Source organism: Vombatus ursinus, unplaced genomic scaffold (assembly GCF_900497805.2).
Source record: "Vombatus ursinus unplaced genomic scaffold, bare-nosed wombat genome assembly UNPS02014959.1, whole genome shotgun sequence".
Taxonomy (NCBI): Eukaryota; Metazoa; Chordata; class Mammalia; order Diprotodontia; family Vombatidae; genus Vombatus; species Vombatus ursinus.
Genome location: NW_020954737.1, coordinates 14,991,916 through 15,009,635, shown reverse-complemented (window position 1 = coordinate 15,009,635; position 17,720 = coordinate 14,991,916). Strand labels below are relative to the sequence as shown.

The 17,720-nt window shown below is 40.0% G+C and overlaps 1 protein-coding gene across 1 annotated transcript in view; it reads right to left on the bottom strand.

Moving 5' to 3' along the window:
* Positions 1–17,720, bottom strand: part of MRAS (muscle RAS oncogene homolog) — a 100,002-nt gene that overhangs the window by 73,774 nt on the left and 8,508 nt on the right. The window lies entirely within an intron of this gene.

Here is a 17,720-nt window from a genome sequence, read left to right as displayed (position 1 = left end):
TTCAAGGATTCATAATGTCATCAGTTTGGGTTCTCTCTCTACTGAGAGCATCAGAAGAGTCATCATGGAGACGCACCTTACCTACCAACTGAATGTAATATAACATTCATCCATCCATCTTTTGTTGCTGAACATCGGGGAGTTCATACTAGAGAGAAATGGTATGATCACTGGTCTAATTCAGGGGTGGGGAACCTTTGGCCTTGAGGCCACATATGGCCTTCTAGGTCCTTGGGTGTGGCCTTTTGACTGAGTCTGAGTTTTACAGAACAAATCCTTTTATTAAGGGGATTTGTTCTGTGAAATTTGGATTCAGTCAAAGGGCCACACTTGAGGACCTAGAAGACTACATGTGGCCTTGAGGCTGCACATTCCTCACCCCTGGTCTAATCAATGCAGGAAAGGCTTTTTTTCCCCCACCGTAGTTCAGATGTTATAAAATATCAGAAAATGTCCAGAATGGCAAAGCATTTTAAATGCGATAAGCATAGGAAGACCTTCAGCCAAAGTAGAGCCCTTCTCGGACATTAGAATATTCATATTAGAGAGAAGTCCTATAAATGTACTCTCTTCACGGAGTGAGTACCTGAACCAACATCTCAGCCTCACCATACCTTAGCAGATGATTGCATAAGTTACTGTGCCCAGAACAACTGGGCTTGTCCTCAGATGAGAGCTATATAGTCCCTTACTAGTCCTATACTCAAAGTTTTTCAAATCTGATGGGGCCTCCCAAAGTTCTTGATCCAGAGATGAAGTTAGGGTCACTTTTACAGTATAATAAGGTTGGACAGGCAGACTTCAGGAGGCTGAGCACCATGAAATTTTAAAATCATAGCCTGGGCTTAAAAAAGGACTCATCTCTCAGCACAACACCTATAAAGATCATGAGTTAGTTATAGTGTCTGCCACGGCTGTCTTCCTCAACTTCTATACCTCTATATCCTTTTTAATCACTGCCCTTTCAGTCAGTAATGATATAATATCTTCTATTTTTTTCCTTATACTAAATCTTACTGGATTTGAATCAATTTCTTTTAGCTATATCTCTTCCATCCAGAATGCCACATTCTCACATCTCCCCCATCAGCATCAGAGTGTGCATAAGAAATTAGGTTGAGTCTGAATGTAGCTTTAAAACTAATGGCATCTTAAAAAAAAAAAAAAAGAAGAAACACCTCTCAGTTTTAGGCACCTAGATGCCTATTAATACTTTAACAGTGCTGGTAATCATTGGAGAAAATTTCCTGGGAGTTACATAATACATTTACATAAGAATTTAGATTTGCATAATAGAAAAGTACGAAAAGCAATCTATTTAAAGTAAAATGCAGGTTGATGTCCCAAATGGTTCCTATACTAACTTTCATGAAGGCAGGAGACTGGTGCAGATGACCTCTGAAGCCCTCCTTTATTACTAAGATTGGATCATAGCCAGAGCTACTGCTGAGTGATCTGTTGCCCTGTGTAAATGCTGGTGCAACCAAATCGTAGATTCTTAACCTACTAAAGTATGAATGCATACATGTGCACATACGTGTGCATGTATATATATATACACACACACACAAACATACACACTCTGAGAGACAGTGTAGCATAGTGGATAGAGGGCTGGCTTTGGAGTTAGATAAGAGCTGGTTTCAAGTCCAGACTGAGATATACTGTGTGGCCACGGGACAGTCATTTGACCTTTCCTCAGGCAACTCTCTGAAAGAGTGAAAGTTGCAGATAAATTGCAGAGCTGCATCAGTGAAGGGCATTTCCACACTTGGAATTCTCTATACAAATGACATCTCCAATTTGGATTTCACCCCCTTCAAACACACACACACACACACACACACACACACACATACCCCCTTCCCTGCCAGTAAGGAGAGTAAAAGAGCCTAAGATAAACAGTAGGAGAAAAATGTAGGAAACAAGGCTAAAAACACACAGAGAAAGAGACAAAGGGAGAGAGAAAAAGGAAGGGCCAGAAATGGAAGGGGTGAGCTAAGATAGATAAGAGAGAGCTCTGCAGGTTGTGAAGTGGGAGCTTAAGTACTTATGGGGTAAACTGTTTCTTCTGTTCACCTGTGGGCTTCTGAATAACACTTAGAAATATCAATTAGCTGATGAACTACCCTTCACAGTTCAGATACAACAGCAGCCTGCCAGATGGGAAATTATTCTCTGGGATGCAGCAGCTGTGGCCAGAGCAACATCATCTTAAAGGGTGCAGAATGAAATGAACCCCAGGCCTGGATTGCTGAATTAGTGGTTGGAGTGTGAAAATTCAGAACTAGAGGACCTAAGGGTGAATCATGCCAAACATTATACAGCGGTAGAGGAAATCCCTTCATTTTTCTGGGTCTCAGTTTCCCTTTACGGGAAAAGGCATGCAACTTTACCTGTTTCAAAGAAAGAAGGAAGGAAACAAGCATTTATTAAGTGCTTACTATGTGTCAGGCCATATGCTAATTGCTGAGAATACCAATAGAAGCAAAAAGACTGTACTTACCCTCAAGGAACTTATGTTCTAATGGAAGAAGGTAACACACAAAAGAAAGCTGAAAAGAGAGGAGGATGGGTTGGAGAATGAAAGTACCAAGCTCATGACTTTCAAGTCCAAAAAGGAGGGCCAGAAGAGGAATGAAGGAAGGCCAGCTTGGGCTCCTTTACAAAATGGAGGCTCCAGGAGGAATTCACCAATAGGATAAGGGGAGGCAGCTCTTGCAGAGTTAGATATCAGAGTGAGCAGTCCTCAGGTGTGCTAGGATGGTCCAGGGTGAAGAGGGAAGTTCCAGTATGAGAGAGCAGTAGAGGCATGATTTTGAAGTCCAGAAAGTCAGGAAGAGGGAATTCTGAATTGTGATTCTGAATCAGACCTATAAATCTCCCTTTCTCCCTGCCCTCCTCCTACTACCCCCCCATTTTCTTTCTAAAAATGGCAATAGGGAGAGGTCTTATCTTACTTGATAAACCCCAAAAGAAGGAGGTATCCTTCAAAGCATAGAATCAAAGATCCATATCAGGAAAGGACTTCTTCTAATCTCCCCATTTTGGAGATAAGGAAACTCAGGTATATGAATTTCTCCTATGTGTATATTTTTGTATCTGCTTATAGGAGGCAGCTCGGTGGATAGAGCACTGGGCTCGGAATCAGGAAGACTCATCTTCATGAGTTCAAATCCAGCCTCAGACACTTACTAGCTGTGTGACCCTGAGCACATCACTTAACCCTGTTTGCCTCACTTACTCATCTATAAAATGAGTTGGAGAAGGAAATGGCAAACCACTCCACTATCTCTGCCAAGAAAACCCCAAAATAGGGTCACGAAGAGTTGGATACATACGACTGAACAACAATAAAAAAGGACATCTACTTATCGGTATATGCAGAGGCAGCTAGGTGACTCAGTGGATAGAGTGCTGAGTCTGGAGTCAGGAAGGCCTGAGTTCAAATCTGGCCTCAGAACTTAATATCTGTGTGACCCTGGGCAAGTAATTTAACCACTGTTTGTCTTAATCCACTGAAGAAGGAAGTGGTAAACCACTCTATCTTCGCCAAGAAAACCCCACAGACTTGATGTGATATGGTCTACTAGGTTACAAAGAGTTAGACAAGACTGAATCACTGAACAACAGCAGCAAATATTTATATATAACATGTCTTGAGGTGAAGAGATCTTGCCCCAAGGAAGGCTATATGTTGTTTTCTGCAATAGAATTTTTGTCTTTGTATCTCTTGTATTTAGCACAATGCCTGGCATGGCACATGGTAAGGACTTAATAAATGTTTGTTGATTGATTTATTAATTGATAAGTTTCCATCATCAGTTTTACGTCTAGAAGTTTATCTGTCTTTTTTTTTTGAGGCAGTTGGGGTTGTGACTTGCCCAAAGTCACACAGCAAGTAAGTGTCAAGTATCTGAGGCCGGATTTGAACTCAGGTCCTCCTGACTCCAGTGCCAGTGCTCTACCCACTGTGCCACCTAGCTGCCCCTATCTATGTCTTTTATTATTTAAAAAAAATTTAATTTTTAAAAATGCATTTATTTTTAGTTTTCAAAAACATTCACTTTCATAAGATTGTGAGTTCCACATTTTTTCCCCTCTCTCCCTTCCTCCCTCCCCAAGATGGCATACAATCTGATATAGGCTATACATGGACAATCATCTACATCTTTTAAAAAACATATTCGGACCTTTATTCCAAACCACTAAGTGCACAGGGTGTGAAATCTGAGACCCTGGGTTCAAATTCCCAACTCTGTTATTTATTATCTGTGTATCTTGAGCAAGTCATTGATCCTCTTTGGAACAATGTTTCCTCATCTTTAAAATGGAGATAATAGGGGCAGTTAGGTGGCACAGTGGATAGAGCACCGCTCTGGAGTCAAGAGGATCTGAGTTCAAATCCAACCTCAGGCACTTTACACTTATTAGTTATGTGATTCTGGGCAAGTCACTTAACCCCATTGTCTAGCTAAATAAATAAATACATGAAATAAAATGGAGATAACAATAGCCCAAGGGTTGTTGTAAGGATCAAATGAAATAATAATTGTAAAGCATTTAGCACAGTGCCTTGCACAAAGTAAGCACTATGTAAATTTTAGCTGCTAATTATAATTATTACTATTATTTTCTGTAAAATGAGGGGACTAGATCTTATACCATATACCACCATATTATTTACACCATAGAAAATAAGTTCAAAACAGATACATGACTTGAATATTAAGCACCATAGTACAAAAACAAAAATTTGATGAGAACCAGATTGGGCACCTTTCGTGGTTAATAATAGCTCTTAACCAAACAAGGGGTAGAAATGATCACAAAAGATGAAATAAATAATTTTGATTACATGGAATTGAAAAGCTTTTGTGTCAACAAAATTAATGCAATTAGGACAGATGAGAAGGAAAGCTGATGTAGAAAAAAATCTTTGCAACATATATCTCTGATAAGGGTCTGATATCTAGAATATGTAGGGAAACTAACACAAATATATGACCAAGCACAATTGCATAAGTGATCAAGAATATGAACAAATAGATCTCAAAATAAGAGTTACAAACTATTAATAACTATGCCAAAGAATGTTCCAAATAACTATGAAGAGAAATGCAAATCAAAACAACTCTGAGATTTAAATTCATACCCAACAAATCGGCAAAGACGACAAAAGATGAGAAAAGTACATGTTGGAAGGCTATAGAAAGACTGGAACATTAATACACTGTTGCTGGAGCTGTGAATGGGTACAACTGTTCAAAAAAGCAATTTGGGATCATGCTCAGAAAGTGACTAAAATGTCCCTATCTTTTGTCCCGGAGATTCCCAGTGGTAATAGGTATATGTCCCAAAAGAAGTCGAAGATAGAAAGAAAAGTCCCATATATTATCTGCCTAAACATTCATAGCAGCATTTTTTTATGATAGCAAAGAATTGGAAGCAATGATGTTTCCTCCACTGATGGAGAAATGGTTAAATAAATTGTAGTATGTGAATGTAATGGAATGTTACTGCACTGAGAAAAATTATGATCGGAGCAGTTCAGCACAATAACTAAAGAGTCAGCTTCATAGTCACGAAGATCTGGGTTCAAATCCTGCCTCTGACAGATACTGTGTGACTCAGGGAACATTACAATCTTTTAGTGCCCTAGGTGTATCTCTTAAGGGTATAAATAACAGAGAAGTTAACCTGCATTGGTAGAGAAAGTTGCTCATGGAGCTTGCTACACAGGTGTTATCACAATCCTGGTCAAAGGAGAAGAGGGGGCAGGGGATGGGGGGGAGAGAAGGGGAAGAGAGGAAGGAGGAAGAATTCAGAGAAACATGGGAAATCAAATAAACTCATGCTGAGTGAAGTATTACCAGGAAAACAGTATAAATAATGATTATAACCACATAAATGTAAAAACAAAACAAAACAAAACAAACTCCCTAAACTAATCAAGAGAGAAGTAGAGAAAATAAACCTCCCTCCCTTCCTTGAAGAAGTGAGTCACTGCTGTATACAACATAAGACTCAGATGATTTATCATTAATTTTGCTAAACTATTTTTTTCTTTAAGTTTTTTTGTAAGAAGGGATGGCTCTGTGAGTAGGAGAAAGGAAGATTGAAAATCTGGGAGAGCTGGACTAGATAATTTTCAAAGTTCCTTTTGTCTCTCTGCCTCAAGTCTTTCCCCATCCAGTTCATCTTGCACTCAGCTATCAAAATGAGCTTCCTAGAATGCAGGTCTGGGTCTGATCATGTCAACACCCCCTCACCCCACCCCCAACACATGCACGCACATTAACTCCAACAAACTCCAGTGGTTCCCCATTACCTCCATGATCAAATATAAAATTCTCTTAAAACTTTTCATAACCTGGTCCTTCCCACTTCCAAATCTTTCTTACACCTTATGGCCTTCCATGGACACTGCTCTCCTTGTTCTTCCTAGAACAAAATGCTCCATCTCCTGAATCCATACATCTTCACTGGTGGTCCCTTGTGCTTAGAATGCTCTCTCTCCTCATCTTCATTTCCTGGCTTCCCTGTGGCTTCCTTCAAATCTCAGCTAAAATCCCAACTTCGGAAAGAAACTTTTCCCACTCCCCATTTAATGCTAGTGTCTTCCCTCTGAGTTTATCTCCAATTTCTCCTGTATATAGTGTTTGTACATATGTCTTTGCATGTTTTCTCTCCCATTAGATTGTACGCTCCTAGAGGGTAGGGGCTGTTTTTGCCTTTTTTTTTGCATCGATGGTACTTAGCACTTTGTCTGACATATAGTAAGTGTTTAATAAATGCTCATAGACTTGCCTTAGGGCAGGTAGGTGGTGCAGTAGATAGAATGTCCTGCCTGAAGTCAGGAGGATTCATCTTTCTGAATGCAAATCTGACCTCCCATACTTACTAGCTGGGTGACCCTGGGCAAGTCACTTAACCCTGTTTGCCTCAATTTCCTTATCTGTAGAAGAGCTGGAGAAGGAAATGGCAAACCACTCCAGTATGTTTGCCAAGAAAACCCCAAATGGGGACATGAAGAGTTGGACATGACTAAAATGCCTGAACAATAAAAGACTTGCCTTAACTTGATTCTCATGATCCTATGACCTCTGACTTGTAATAAGTTTCAAAATTATACTCCCACAGCACTACATTAGTTGTATACACAAGATAATCCAGTTCCTTTTCTAGGTTCTAGCCCTAGCTAAAGTATTTGAAGACTAACCCCTAAAGAGAGGTGATGGATTTGGAGTCAGGGGACCTGAGGTAAAATTCCTCACTTTGCCCCTTGCCACCTGTGTGATCTCAGGCAAATTACTTACTCTCTCTAGTCCTTATTTTTCTTACTTATAAAATGAGGAAATTGGACAAGATGATCTTCTAATATCCTTTCCAGCACTAAATCTATGATCTTATACTCCTTAGGCAATTTAAGTGGATAAAAGGAGAGTCAGTCTGGAGAAGAAAATATTGAAAAGGGAAGTTTTCAAATATAGGAATGGTTCATATAATAGGCATTTATTAAATATTTGTAAAATTAATAATGGCTAACATGTATCTAGCATCTTAAGGTTTGCAAAGTGCCTTATATGCATTATTTCATTTGATCCTCAAATCACCCCTATAGGTACTATAATTATTCCCATTTTGCAGATGAGGAAATTGAGTCTCAGAGAGGTCAAATGATTTGCCTAGCATCACACAACTTGTCATTGGCATTTTTTTCTTCAAAAATTTCAGACTCTTCATGACCCCATTTAGGGTTTTCTTGGCAAAGATATTGAGAGGTTTGCCATATCCTTCTCCAGCTCATTTTACAGATAAGGAAAGTGAGGCAAACAGGGATAAGTAACTTGTCCAGGGTCACACAGCTAGTAAGTGTTTGAGGCCAAATTTGAACTCAGGGAGATGAGTCTTCCTGACTCCAGGCAGGGCATTCTATCTACTTCACCACACATCTAACAACTGTTCAAAGTCGGGTTTGAATTCTGGTTTTCAAGTACTCAGTCCAATAAGGAACCTAACTACCCTTAAAGTTGGCAACGAATTTACTTTTTCTCACAAGTAAACAAAGATAAACGAACAGACATAAAAAAGGAGTTTAGGTCAAATGAAACAGAATTTAAGCACTGTTACAGGCTGCCAAGAGAGGCTGTGGCACATCTTCCCTGGAAGTCTGGTTTTTTGGTTTTGTTTTTTTTTTAAGGCAAATTCTCATTGGTCTGGCATGTTTTAAATATGGTTATGTCTTTAAAAGAGGGCATGAATTGGCTTACCTCTCCAGAGGCCCTTTCAAATGTATAATTTTACAGTTTCAAAATGACTCAGTATGGATCGAATATGTAAGAAAAGAAAAGAAAATGAAACTCCCATTCAAATAGCATTTTAAGATTCCCAAAGCACTTTCCTCACAACTCTGAAGCATCACAAGTATTATAATCTCCATTTTGCAGATGAGAAAAGAGACTTAGAGACAGCCTTGTGCATGATCATACAACTCATACGTGTCAAAGCCAGCTCTCCCTACTCCAAGTGATGAGTTCATACCATTGCATCACACTAAGAACCATATTTCCATTTGATCAGGGCTGAATGGACCTGGCCTTACTTTTAGGCAGTCTCTCTCTAGCTCTTCTCCCAAACTACAAGGTCCCTCTTGATTGCAGAAATTACTGAGCAACACTGTCTTCCTGGCCTTCCCCTTTCCAAATTGAGCAATTAAAAATAAAAGCTATTTCGAGATGGTTTGCAATCTCAACTTCTTTCTGTATAACTCCTTCCTCCTCATTTCTCAACACAATTGGATGTGAGAGCATTTGTTGCTGGCGAGGAGTTCGTGTTTTCTCATTTATCCTCCTAGAGACATAGCCCTTTCAGTCTCAGCTCTGCAATTGTTACCCTGAGCACCATCTCATTCTGGGCTGAGTGGCTTTTATAACCTCCTGAGTGCTGACTTCCAAGCTGGCAGTGAGGATATACAGCCTTTCTGCAGCCAAAATACAATGTTCAATAAGTTACCTCACTTGTTCTGGCCTTTTGGCAAGAAGAAAAAAAGTTCTATAACCTGCTTACAGGACAGACTGATCAGAACAGTCAACCCTGCCCTGGCAATTTCTTCTAGGCAGGTAAGGTAGAGAAGAAATAATATTTGATTTGGAAATGGAAGACAAGTTCAAATCACAGCTCTACTAACTCTTTATATTCCCTTGGGTAAGTTACTTCACCTAAGCCTCAGTTTCCTCATCTGAAAAATGGAAGGGTTAAGCTAAATCAGAGGTTCTTAACCTGGGATCCATTAACTTCGATGGGCAAAAAATATATCTTTTGTTTTCACCAATCAGCATTTAATACGTGTGCCTGGCACATAGTAGGTGCTTAATAATACTTTTTGACTTGACTAACTGCTAACTGAAAGTTAGCATTTCCTTCAATTATGATTTTTTTTTAAAAGCATACACATGATTCTGAGAAGAATCTATTGGCTTAACCAGATTGACAAAGGGGTCTATGACAAAAAAGGTTAAGAACCCCTGGGCTAGACGATCCTTAAGATTCTAGCTCTTTAATATTCTCAGGCAGCTAAATGGAACAGTGGATAGAGAGCTGGGCCTCGGAATCAGGAAGATCTGAATTCAAATGTTTACTAGCTCTGTGGCCCTGGGGAAATCACTTAATCTCTGTCAACCTCAGTTTCCTCAACTGTAAAATGGGGATAATAATAGCTCCTACCTCCCAGGGCTGTTGAAAGGATCAAATGAGATAATATTTGTAAAGCTCTTAGGGTAATGCCTGGCACACTTAATAAATGCTTATTTCCTTCCTTCCCTTTCTTTTTTCCTTCCTTCTTTCTTTCCTTTCTCCCAAAAGAGTCAAATGAATCTATAATTTTAATATTCTATCCCACAGTACAGATTGCAATCCATCCATGCCTGCCCATCTGTGCAAATCTTGTACATGCCCTCCTATAAGTGTGCCATAAGGGCTCTACCCAAAGTGCTAGGGGCCTTTTCCCATTTCTCCTGATATTGAGAGGATCCCAATAGAACCTTTATGTTGTCTCATCCCCTCAACCTACCCTATCTTTTTTGATCACACATTACACCGATGATATCTTTTACTCCTCCCAATTCTTCATGGTTCCTTATTTGTTATATGTTGCAGCCTGTTTACACCACTAAGTCCCCTCCCTCTGAAGTATTTATGTTCAATTCTTTGGAATCTTCAAATTCTATGGTTCAGTTTTTAATAGCATGTTACATGAAGACCAGTTTGTTCCCACTAACAGGGGCTGAGCAGGATGGCCTGGAGGTTGAGGTACTCCTTGTGCCAGAGCTATCTGGAGAATGGGGCACGGCAGCCATCCAAGTTTTGTGTCTTACTGTTCACCAGGGCTGAGTCACAGCTCTTGACTTCAGAAAGGCTATGTAAGCTGTCACTGAAAACCAGGCTGGTGAGCAGTTTGGACTTGTTTTTTGTAGGTCTGTTTACAAACCCCAGGGAATTCAGGTAGATTTATGGAAATGACTGGTCCTTGTACTTTCTAGTGAGCAGCCTGGCTGCTTATTTGGCTGCAGATCTCCCTGGCTCATTTGTCCTTTCTTTCTCTTTCTATTTCTCTCTCTCTTTCTTTTCCTTCCTTCCTTCCTTTCCTTCTTTCTTCCTTTCTTTCCTAACAGGAAAGTAAAGCATTAAGCAGGACTAACCTGATGTAATGCTCCATTACATCATTCGAGAGCAAGTAAAGGCTAAAAGATATTCACAGCTGCCTCCCATTTCTGTATTAGGGGTTGACAGTCTTAGGAAACCTGATAAGAAGTGCCAGTTTTGTAATCATTCACCAGTTCAGGGTTTCCACTTAAGTCATAAGCTTTACTGACATGTAAATAACCCTCACTCCAACAATAGCTTTCAATTCAACTCAACTAGCATTTACTGAAGGGGAGCCAGGTGGCACAGTGGATAGAGGACCTGAATTCAAATCTGGCCTGAGACACTTACTAGCTGTGTGACCCTAGGCAAGTCACTTAACCTTGTTTGCCTCAGTTTCCTCATCTGTAAAATGAGCCAGGAAGGAAATGGCAAACCAGATCTAGAATCACAAAGAGTTGGCCGTGACTGAAATGACTTTACAAAAGCATTTCCTGAATGCCTGCTATTCGGCAGGCACTGTGCTAGGTGCTAGGGAGAAATATAAAAATGAAAAAACTTAGCCCTCAAGAAGCTTATATTCTACTGGAAAAAAACAACAGGTACACAGATAAACATATGTAAAATATATGCAAGGTAAGTACAATGGATTTGGGCAGGGATGGTGGAAGGGGGGGAGAGGAAGAGCACTTAGAATAGAGGAGATGAGGAAAGGCCTCTTATAGGAGGCAGTACTTGAGTTGGAATTTGAACAAAGCAAGGGATCCTATAAGGAAGAGGAGAGGGAGCATTTTAGGCAAAAAGGGCATCCTAAGCAAAGGTGTGGAGGAGGGAGATGAATTTTGTGTACAGGGAATAGTACATAGGGCAATTTGGGTGAAATGGAGCATTAGTGAGGATGAGTGATGTGAATCTGCAAAGAGAGATTGGAACCAGACTGTGAAGGACTTTAATTCAGGGGGGGAAAAAAGGAGTTTGATTTTATCCTAAAGGCAAAGAGAGTCACTGAAACTTTAGGAATATCAATTTGGCAGCTGTGGGGAGGATAGATTGGAGAGGGGAGGGGCTGGAGGCAGGGAAACTGAGTCAGAGGCTTTGACAATGCAGGTCATGTGAGAGGTGATGTGAGCTTGGGACCAGGGTGGTTGTTGTGTGAGTGGATAGAAGGGGAAAGATTTAAGAGTCGTGACCAAAATAGAACTGACAGGACCTGGTAACTGATTGTACCTATTAGATGAAGTAGAGTGAAGTGTGCAAGATGATCCTGAAGTTTTGAACATGAGTGAAAATGAAAGACGGTGGTGCCTTCAGAAGAAATAGAGAAGTTAGAAAAAGGGGTAGGTTTAGGGGCACAAGAGAAATTGTTGTGGAGATGTTGTGTTTGACAAGACTATATAATATCCAGGTGGAGATACCAGCACAGGAAAGAGATGAGGATTGAATATGGAGAAATGGGAATCATTTGCAATGGAGATAATAAAGCCCTAGGCAGCTGTCATTCAGACAGAAGGAAAGGGCCTGGGATGAAGCCCAGAAGTACACCCATGCATAAAGGGCTAAGAGGGGCAAGAAAATGAAATTTTGCTGTTGTTCAGTTGTTTCAGTCCTGTCCAACTTTCTATGACCCCATTTGGGGTTTTCTTGGCAAAGACATTGGAGTGATCTGCCATTTCCTTCTTCAGCTCACTTTATAGCTAGGCAACTGAGGCAAACAGAGCTAAGTGACTTGTCCAGGGTCACACATCTAGTAACTGTCTGAGGCTGGATTTGAATCATGAAGTTGATCCAGTGAAGGAGACTGAACAGGCGTGGCTACGAAGGTAGAAGGAGGAGAACAAGGAGAAGCAAGGTCACAAAAACCCAAAGAAGAGTGTCTAGGAGAGTAGTGTCCAAAGCCACAATGAGGTCAAAGAGGGCTGAGAAAAGGTCCTTTGATTTAACTGTTAATCTAAGGTTTACGAGGCACCTTCCCCACATCAACCCAGAAATATGTGCAGTATAAGTATCATAATCTGTCCCCTCTTTTACAGATGAGGAAGTAGAGGCTAGGAAAAGTCAGATAATGGACGCCAACCTACATCTTCCAACTTACAGATAGCAAGAGTAATCTCTTCATGTACCTCCAGTTTGCAGTGTGGTGCTAGGCAACTCTATAGTACTTCATAGAGTTTTAGAGCTAGAAGGAACCACCTACTCCCCCCATTTTGCTGACAAGGAAACCGAAGCCTAGAGAAGCAGTGACTCAACCCAAATTACACAACTAGCTAGCATAGGAGCCGAAACAAAAACCAAAGCATCCCAGCAACCAATCTAGAACTTTCCCCAATGCACCATGATAACACCTCCCCTACACATGCTAACTAACTGCCTCACCTCACTTTCCAGGTACCAGCCTTTCTGTGGTCAGGGTGTTTTATTAACATAATTATTTTGTTGAACTGCCAAATGACCAGTTCCCTCCTCCTGTCTTTCTATTGTTCGGTCCCTCCCTTGTTTATAGAGTCCAGAGGTAAAATGAAAGCTTTGTTTCTTTATTTTGATTTCCTCAGTAAAATTTTAAACATGCAGGAAACACCCACCCATTCCCTAGATAAGTAGACTCTAACTTTCTTGCTATCCCAGCAAGATACACAGTCTGCTGTGATTGGGAGGGAGAGGGGGTGGGAAAGGAGAATTCCATGTGCTCAGCTGGAAATCAGGAAAGAAAAAAAAACCAAAAAGCAATATGGAGTGGTAGAAAGAAGATTGTACTGTTTAATACTCAGGAATGCTGGGATCTAGTCTCAGATCTACTGCCACTAATTTGCTGTGTGGCCTTGGGCAAGTTATTAACCTCTCTGGGCATCAATATCCTATCCGTAAAATGAGGAGGATGAACTAGAGAGAAAAGTGGATGAGGAAGGGCTAAGAAGAAATTTCTTACAGAAATTGCTTTTTAACTAAGGCCCTGAGGCTTTGGCACATTAACTCCACCCTTCCTCCATCATTTCTGGTTATAATAAAGCCAGCATTGAGAGAAGACCTTGAGAGATGAAATTTAATGTTGCAGAACAGAAGGTTAAATGAACAGTTCTATGCAGAGACAGGAATCAGCTTTCACCAGGTCTTGGGGTCCCCAAAGGAAATAAGACATAAAAGGGAAACTAACTGAGACAGCTTTAAAAAGCCAAAATACACTTACAGACACATTTTGCTGTTGTTATCTATGCCAAAGATTCCCAAGCCTCTATTTAAGACACTTAGGCTATCTCAAATGATCTTCGGGGTATTGTGAAATTCCGAGGATGTGGAAGCTTTAAACTGATTTAAAGTTATAATTGAAAAATGTTCTGTGGTTGTGTATAATGCTTTGGAGAAACAACGACATATCCCTAAACCAAAAACAATGATCTGGGAATCGATGCCCCCCAGAAGGAAAGTAAAAATTTCCATCATCTCTCCAGATGATTTGTAGACACAAGACCAAATATTTGGAAAATTTTTTCACTTCTAATCTGGATGACTTGTGTTATGATCCTCCCCCTTCTCTCCTCCAACACTTCAACCACCCTGGTGCAGGCCCTCATTATGCTGCAACCTACACTATGACTGTTGGCCTACCTGTCTCAAGGTTCTCTCCACTCTGGTCTATCCTCCACTCAGCTGTCAAATAGAGCTTCCTAAGATGCATGTCTGATGATATTGCTTTGCTATTCAGTCAACTTCAGTGTTTCCCTGTTACCTCCAGGATCAAATATAAAATCTTCTGTTTGACTTTCAAAGCCCTTCATTACTAGGGCCCCCTTCCTCCAGTTTTCTTTCATAGTAATCCCATCCCCACCCCCCACCCGAGCTAAATACTCAGCCCTCTAGTGACATTTGCCTCCTTGCAGTTCCTCACACAAGACACTCCATGACCCCATTCCCAGGATTTTCACTACCTGGAACTCAATGCCTAGAACTGTCTCCCTCATCTCTGCCTCCTGGCTTCCTCGTCTCCCTTCAAATCTCAACTAAAGTACCACTTTTTCCAAGAAGCCTTTCGGTCCTCCTGAATCCTCGTTGCTTTCTTCTGAGATTACCCCCATTTTATTCTGTATATACCTTGTCTGTACATAGTTGTTTGCATGCTGTCCGCTGCCTTCCCCCACCTTCTTAGACTATGAGTTCTTCGTGAGTAGGGGCAGTCTTTCCGCCCCTTTCAAATATTTTCCAATTATATGTAAAGACAATTTTAACATTAATTTTTTATAAAATTTTGAGTTCCACATTTTCTCTCTCCCTCACTCCTCCCCCTCTCTAAGATGGTAAGCAATTTGCTATAGGTCATATAGGTACAATCACGTAAAACATATTTCCATATTAGTCATGTTATGAAAGAAGAAACAGAAGAAAAAAAAACATGAAGAATAAAGGGAAAATAGTATGCTTCAATCTGCATTCATACTCTATCAGTTCTTTCTCTGGATGTGGATAGCATTTTCCAACCCAAGTCCCTTGGAATTCTCTTGGATCATTGTATTGCTGAAAGAGCTAAGGTTATCATAGTTGATCATTGCATACTGTTGCTGTTACTGTATACAATGTTCTGGTTCTGTTCACTTCACTTTGCATCAGTTCATATAAGTCCAATTTTTCTGAAATCTGCCTGTTTGTCATCTTTAAAAATAGCACAATAGTATTCAGGGGCAGTCTTTTACCTTTCTTTCTATCCCAGGGTTTAGCACAGTGTCAATGCTTAATAAATGCTACTAGACTGACTGGTTTTATACATGTTAACTTTTTTTTAAGGGAAAGAAAAAATCTAGTTTCTAAACATTAGCAGAAGGTTGCTGTATAAATTTCTAAAATTCAGTATCAATGAATAAAAATGATCTTCAATAGCCCGATTTCAGAACATTTTCCAAAGAAAGGCAACTCTCAATTCTCCAAGTCACTTTGCTTTAATTCTCTCTGCCTTTCCCTATTTCACTATACCTTCACTACAGAACAGAAGAAAGAAAAGCTCAGGAAAAGGAAAGAAAGAGGCAGTTAGATCTGTCAGCTTTACATCTTATTAGCAGCTCTGAGAAAAGGTAGTCAAAACTTCCTGCGGCCACCTAACTAAAAGAGGTTTGGGTACTGTCTGTGGGTTTCATTCACCCATACTGTTACGAAACCAAAGTAAATGCCTATTGAAAACTTTTACTTAGATTTTGTCCAAAAAGTTCTTTTCTGCCTCAGGGATACATGTGGGGCCTGTGAGGTAACTGGTTCTGATTTTTTTTTTTAAACAGAGGCTATTGTTGAAAGTTTCTGGTAAAGTCCTAGTAGCAAAAACTATTTGAAAAAAGAGCAAACAGGCATATACACCAAGGAAGTCAAAGACAGAGAATTCCTCTATACACCAAAATATTCAGAACAACACGTTTTACAATAATAAAGAATTGAAAACAATGTAGATGCCCATCAACTGGGGAATGGCTAAACAAATTGTGATGTGTGAATGGAATGTTACTGTGACATAAGAAAAGATGAATATAAAGGATTCAGAGAGGTATGGGAAGAAAGGTATGAATTGTTGCAAAAAATGGAAGAACAAAAAAAATCAAAATCGCATACTCACTAATTATTATGACAAAACTAAACCCTGGAGAAGAGATAAGCGAATGTATATCGTAGTTTATACAATGCTTAGTTTTGCTTTATTGATTTTGTTCCTCTTCCTTTTTAAAATCTTCACTTAGAAGGTATGGTTTTCTAGGTAGGAAACAGAGGAGGGTAAATTCAGAAATAAAGGTGATATAAAAACAACAACAAAAAAGACTCTTTAAAGAAAAAAATGTTCAATTCTTACATACCAATTAAGTGACACTTGACTTCAGCTATAAAGCCAATAACTAATGGGAGGCAGGAAACTACAAAGAATGAAATGGAAAATTGCCTCCTTCTTGTTAAGGGAACAATGTCAGGGGATTTCATATTCTGCAGAAAGATATTTGTATTACCTGATTTTGTTTTTTCTCCAGCACAGAAAAAAGAACAAGATAAGCTGAGAACTCGAGGAGACCCTGTGTCTTTCTCTTCTTTCCTACTAATTCTTCCTATGGTTGTGGAGAGAGCTAGAGAATGGGAAATGAGAAGTCAAGGCCAGCTTATTGGAAAAGAGCCCAGCTGCACTGTGACATGGAGCTAGCTTTGGAGAGGCAATGTGTGGCCCAAGAGGGAATTCACTCACAAATCAAGTCAATAAGCATCTATTAAGCACTAGGTACTGTGCTAAGCCCTAGCAACAAAAAGAAAGATTGGGGGTGTGGTGGGGGTGGGGGAGGGTGGGGAACCAGTCCCTGCCCCCAAGGAGCTCAGTCTAATAGGTGAAATAACATGTAAACAACTACATACAAACGAGACACAGAAAGGATAAATTGGAGATAATCTCTCAGAGGGAAGGAACTATCATTAAGGCGTAATCATAAAAAGTTTCTTACAGTAAGTCCAAATGACTCAGCCTGACCTTCAGGGCCCTTTACATCATGGCCCTAAACTGTGACTCCAAACTTCCATTACTTTTTTTTTTTTTGCCTTTTGGTGAGGCAATCAGGGATAAGTGACGTGCCCAGGGTCACACAGCTAGTAAATGTCATGTGTCTGAGGCTGGATTTGAACTCAGGTCCTCCTGACTCTAAGTCCGGAGCTTATCCACTGCACCATCTAGCTGCCCCCATTACTTCTTTTAATGTATTATTTTATGCACTTCAATCCAACAAGGATTTGTTAGGTGCCTGCTATGTGTAAGGCACTGTGCTAGGTCCTGGGGATGCAAAGACAAAAACAAACAAACAAACAAAAAAAAAAACCAGGTCCTGCCTCAAGTAACACTGAGCTACTCACTTTCCCAAATGTGATTTCTTTCCTACTTCTATGCATTTGCTGGTATTATTTTTCCCCTTCAGTTGAAACCATCTTCAACCCCATTTCCACCTGTGGAAATGCTTGGTTTTTTTTTTGTTTTTGTTTTTTTGCCGTCATTTAGCTGTTTCAATCATGTCCGGTTCTTCATGACTCTATTTGGTTGGGTTTTTTTTGTTTTTTATTTTTACAAAGATACTAGAGTGGCT